The following is a 6,129-nucleotide window of genomic DNA, read 5'->3' as shown; positions in this document are numbered from 1 at the left end:
TTCCGGTTCATCGATGAGTGCAAAATTGGGCTCTGTTATTTTGGAGCCAATAAATAAAAAAGCGTGGGGGGTTGCTTGCCCATTCTGCTATATACATCAATAAAATGTTATTTACCTATTTATTGATTGATTGATAGCAAAACTGTTTTTTTGGTTTTTTTGGTTTTTGGCCCTTCATTTCCATGCCCTTGGTGCACACTACATTGCGGTAAAAAATTCGAGGCTATTTCCTAAACTATTGTACATAGACTATCCAGCTTTTGCAAAAACACGTGTATCAATTGTCTTCACAGTAATAAAGTAATAACAGACCAATATATTTGTAAGCGCGTGTTAGCTGTATTCTAATTTAAAAAAATACTCCTTGATAAATACCCCAAAAAAATCCAAGTGGGTGCTTTCTACATATTTTAAAAAGGTTTAAAAAGGGCAATATCACTTTTAAAAGAAAGTCTGTCATTTTTAAAAAAAATCACGACATTGTGCTTATTGAAGGCATGTTTTTGAGAACCTCTAGTGCAAAACTTGTGATCACTACAAAGTTTTGACACTAAAAGTGTCGTTGGTGAGCTGTGACGTAGACCACATATGTACGCAATAAATGTGTATGAGAAGCGGGAAGTGCTGTGAATAATTTCACTCTCCGCATGGAGGAGATTTATAATATTTTATATAAAATTATGAAGAAAAGTTATTTATTCTAGCCCCAAGTATTGCAGAAAATTATGATTAAATTAAGACAAATTAATACAAACTGATTTGCAAAGTAGGGGTGACCTGACAAAGAGATATTTGGGGATACGTTGTGCCACGAATTTTTGACCGCACTATACTGCAGACACTTTTTACATTATGAATAAAGATTAGAGAGCGGCGGCCATGGCGGGTCTCGGTCTAGGATATTACACATAAATCAAGTCTATTGTGGAGACAGACAGAAAAGTTACGTTTGGAACCTTTCTTGATATTTTTTTCTTTCCTTTTCATTTCATTTGTGTGGGTACGTCGTGTGGGTGGTGGAGGAGGGGGGGGGGGGCGTGGGTTTTGTTTGATGTGTTTTTGGTTTTTGGTTTTTTTTAAAGGTTTTTTTTTCTTTGGTGAGGGGGGGGGGGGGGTGGGGGGTTGAGGGGGGGGGGGCCGTTCAAATTTGGAATTTTTTTGTTTAGGGGTAATTTTGTGGTGGGGGATTGGTTTTAAAACTATTCCCCCGTTTTTAGTTTAACTCAAACTTTGAGAAAATAACAGTTTCGACCCCCCCTTTGTCCTTTGCCTATTTGATTGCTTTGTTTGTTTTGTTTTGTTTTCGCTTTTCTCTTTGGTTTTTGCTTTTTTGTTATTCATTGTTATTGTATTTTTCTTTGGGGGAGGGGGTGGCTGGGGGAACACAATTTGCTGTTTTGCTTTATACTTTAATTTTTTTAAAAATTATCTTTGCTTCTTCAAGATAGTACGGGTAATTGATATACATAGAGCTTTCTGTTGAGCACGAATTTGCGCAATAAAATGCTTTCTATTCCTATTATTGTTTTTATTGTTATTATTGTTATTGTTTTATTATTATTATTACTATTATTATTATTATTATTATTATGATCAACATCATCATCATCATTATCATCATCTTCATTATTTTTATTATTATTATTATTATTATTATTATTATTATTATTATTATTATTATTATATTGTCGTCATCATTATTATTATTGTTATTATTATCGTCATCATTATTATTATTGTTATTTTTATTATTATTACTATTACTGTTATTTATTTATTATTGTCTGTTTGTTTGGTTAGAGAGAACTTCATCGACACAATAACGTTCATAATTTGTGGAAAATAAAACAACCCATGGAGAAAACGGAGAGAAGGAAAGAAGGGAGTTTAGTGGCGTCCACCAGTCACCCGCATGATTACAAAGTCTTGATTACACTAAAATTAATAGCTTTATAGTGCGGTCAAAAATTCCTGGCGCAACTTATCCCCATATATCTCTTTAACTTGTGAACCAAAGTCACCCATACTTTGCACAGCAGTTTGTATCAATTTGTCTTAACTTAATAATATTTTTCAACAACAATTGAGGCTCGATTGAAAAACCTTTCTTCATAAATTTATATAAAATCTCCATCATGCGGAAAATGTGATTGTTCACGCACTTCCCGCTTCTGGCACACATTTTGCCTACGCATGTGGCCTACGTCACAGCTCTCCAATGACACTTATTAGTGGCAAAACGTTTTACAAAAAATAGTTTTATAATAATGCGATGAGAAGAAAAAAACAGACTTCCTTTTAAAAGCGATATTGCCCGAGCTGTAAACTTTTAAAAATCTGTAGCAACCATCGACTGGGAATTTTTATTAGTATTTATTAAGGAATTTTCTAGAATACAGTGTGCAGGAGTTTGAAAAAATATTCGCTTGTCAAGGCAAATTGATATAAGTCACTGTGCAAAAGTTGGAGAATCTATGTTCCATAGGTAGGCCAAAGGAAATATTTCACTATAAGTTGCACCCTGAATTTTTGACCGCACATGTTATGTTTATCTTACTATTAATGGAGCTAAGACCAAATTTTGCGAACAGTATATTCTCAAAAACTATCCAATGAAAAAATATGAAACTTTGCCAGTACCCACAACTTGAAACGTAGTGTTGCACTGTTGTATTTTCATTAAGATCAAATGTGTAAGAAGAAAACCAAGTTTAAGTTAAATTCAGTCCTTTTGTAGCGATCGCCATCATTTGCTTCGACATTGTATATTCACTGCGGAGTGCCGACTACGCCAAAGGATATAATTAAATACTCTCTGGTTGTACATTAAGGAGTTTACGGGAATTCCCTGTTTCGGTCTTTCGCCTTTTGGGGGAGGAGGAGGAGATGTAGGTGTAGATGGAGAAGAAGAAGAAGAAGAAGAAGAAGAAGAAGAAGAAGAAGAAGAAGAAGAAGGAAGAAGAGGAGGAGGAGCAGGATGATGAGGAGGAGGGGGAATTAGAGGAGGGGGAGGAGGGGGAGAGCAAGAAAAAAAAGAAGGAGAAAAAGAATCAAGTAGTATTACATCTTACAAAGTGGTGACTTTTTCGTTTGTTACCCTACCTTGGGAGAGAGAGGGAAGAGAGAGAGAGAGAGAGAGAGAGAGAGAGAGAGAGAGAGAGAGAGAGAGAGGAGGTCCGATAGCACTACCAGAGGGAGGGTGGTGAGTGACAGGGAGGGTGTCGTCGAAAGCGCAAAGAGTAGTCTAGCCTACCGTAGGCCTACTTAATGTATCGAGATAAATCGAGATCAAGAAAAATCACAAAATGAAAGTGTAATCTAGATCTGTGATATTTCGATAACCTATTGAATATTGAAAGTGGATTTTTCTAGCTGAGCATTATAGATTCTAAGATCTAGATCTAGGCTAGATCTATGTGAATCTTAGATCGAGATCAAGAATGATGAAAGTATTGAACGTGGATTTTTTCCTGCTGTGAATAAATCTAGAGTATAGAACTAGGCTGTAGGTGAATCTAGACCGAGATCAAGAACCATGAAAGTATTCTTGAAAGTGGGTTTTTCCTACTGTGAATAGGTTTAGAAATCTAGGCCATCTGTGACGCCTGTCGGTTGTTAAAAATGTGAATATCTAAACTTAGATCTATCTAAGGGCCAAGACTCTTTCCTTCACTTATTGGCCTATGTCTTTATAATCCTTCGAGATCTAGGCTAGATCTAGAATCTAGATTAGGTTCTTCTAGGAAGCAATAATTGGCATGTAGGCCTAACTCTTTTTTAAAAAAGTGATTGAGCTGGAACTTTTGTTGAAAATGCCACGTCTTCGAAGAGGGAGAAGAAGTCTTACACCTAGAGGTAGTCAAGAGGGGGTGCTACATGGATACATTCAAGGTAAAATATTAAATGTTTTGTTTCTTTCCTGTTTTCAGTCTTTTTCATCTTCTTAACTTTCCAAATAATTCTTCATTATTATTCCGTTCGTAGAACGGGAACTTTAATTACTAGTATGAATAAAAACGCGACGTGTGTCAGCAGATTACTAATGTGTTTTGTTTTCTATGCTGTCCTTATGAGTATGTAATTAGTATAAGAATGATTTGGCCAAGAAAGTTATTTCTTAAGTGGATTGCTTGTACATATGATATGTATTTTTGAATGCATATTGTGTGTATGTGTGTGTATTTGTGTGTGAGAAAATGTGTGTGTGTGTGTGATGTGTATGTGCGTGTGTGTGTGTGTATGTGTGTGTGTGTGTGTGTGTGTGTGTGTATGTGTGTGCTTTGCGTGTGTGTGTGAAAATTATCTTCAGTAATTATGGCATCGATATAAAGTGCTCAGAGCCCATACTTATATGGACATAGCGCATAATATAAATACAATGTTATAAATCTAAAGACAAAGAAATTAGTGCGGTTCAATCAAACAAAACTCAACACGTATTTTTCAACCTTTTCCAAATTTTCCCCTCTGTACTTTTCTTTAAACACGCTGTACATGCATGAGCAGTGAACACTTTTAATATGTTTCTCTTCTTTTTGGCTGTACACAGTGTTTTCTATAACTATATGATCTTCAGTGAAACCTATAAATCTTACACATGAATAACCGTGGACTGCATAGAAAGAATTTCTATCGAGTTCATCGGTTTTTCTACTGGGACGTTGTAAAAAATGAAATGTCATAGGTTTAACATCCCTGTCAACACTATACTGTTATTCAACAGGCGGGACCTCCGAATGGACAAAGTCAAGTGGGAAATTCATGTAAAGTGCCTTTCCCAAAGACACAACTTCGGACCGAGCTGAGGCTCGAACCCCGAACCCGCAATCTCACGACTACGAGTCCAGTAGTCTAACCACTGGGCTATCGACGCTACGGGACATTTGATCCTTCTCAGTCCAGGTTGGCCTTGACTGGTTGGGTCGGCACCTGCATCATAATATATTATGGGGCCAGGCGCGGATTTTTCACCAGTTTTGGGCTCAGATATCAATTTTTTAGAAGTAAACATATTGTCTCGATAAAGTTACTCTTTTTTCGATTCCCCGTAATTGTAAGATGAAATGCAAAAAAAACAGGGCAACAAATACAGCTGCACGTGTTCGTGGTAACGAGCCAAAATAGAACAGCGATTATGTTAATGAATGCTATTCTATTTGACCTACTCAGGAGAATCAAAACCCTGACAAAACTTATGAAAGTATGCATCGTTCGAAAGCGCAGTATCCAAAAAGTTCCAAAATATCGATGCCTTTTATTTGTTTTCGCGGACGGAATTCCTTCACCGAGTGTTGTATTCCTTGAATTTGTCCAGTTCTGGCCAACTCATCGGTTGCTACTTGTATATGTCAACAATGTCATGACCCGAATACGATCTGAGCCGAATGAAACTTCGTGTCTCTTTGGTTGCTGATATCTTTGGGGACTTTTTCTGTCCTTTTGTCTTAATGTTTAACGTTTTTCAAAGACATATTTTCATTTCGCTTGCTGTTCTATTTTATCTGTCTGCACTGTGTACGTTTGGCCCTGGTAGCAACAATTTAGTATTAACATTGATCTGACGAGCTGTTTCTCTATCCTGTTTGGGAAGTTTTAATGGGAACGGAAAGTGGCAAGTTGGTATGTCACATGTGACCTCATTTCCTTCTGGTTTCAAATTCCCTGCCCATTTTTTCGTCTTATGCGAACATTCTTCCAAGGCATTTGAATCTTTGTACTTGTTTCAGTTGTATTTTGGTGACTTGGAGATTTTAAGAGACATGATTTATGGGGGTCTTCATTACATCTGTTTTAGTTGTGCGCTTTTCCATTTCAAAAGGTTATTTTTCTTTATTCAATTGAATGATGTGTTCCTGGCCATTGTGTGAGGCTCTGGTCGTCAGCGAAGAGTAGTTCGTTAAGTTGTTCTAAGTTGTCATTTACGTTTCTTGCGTTATCTTGCCCTTTTAGACGATGAAGAGTATGGCGAAATGACAAGACCCGAGCTTGTCCATTCAATTCTTTCTCACAAACTTACATACTCTTTCTTTCTCTGTCTCTTACACTGTCTCTGCCTCTGTGTCTGTTTCAGCCTCAGTCTCCTGCTCTCTCCTCTCTCCCCTCCTCTCTCTCTCTCTCTCTCTCTCTCTC

The sequence above is a fragment of the Aplysia californica genome, unplaced genomic scaffold (genome assembly GCF_000002075.1).
Source record: "Aplysia californica isolate F4 #8 unplaced genomic scaffold, AplCal3.0 scaffold01024, whole genome shotgun sequence".
In the NCBI taxonomy this organism is placed as follows: Eukaryota; Metazoa; Mollusca; class Gastropoda; order Aplysiida; family Aplysiidae; genus Aplysia; species Aplysia californica.
This window is presented reverse-complemented; position numbering follows the sequence as displayed.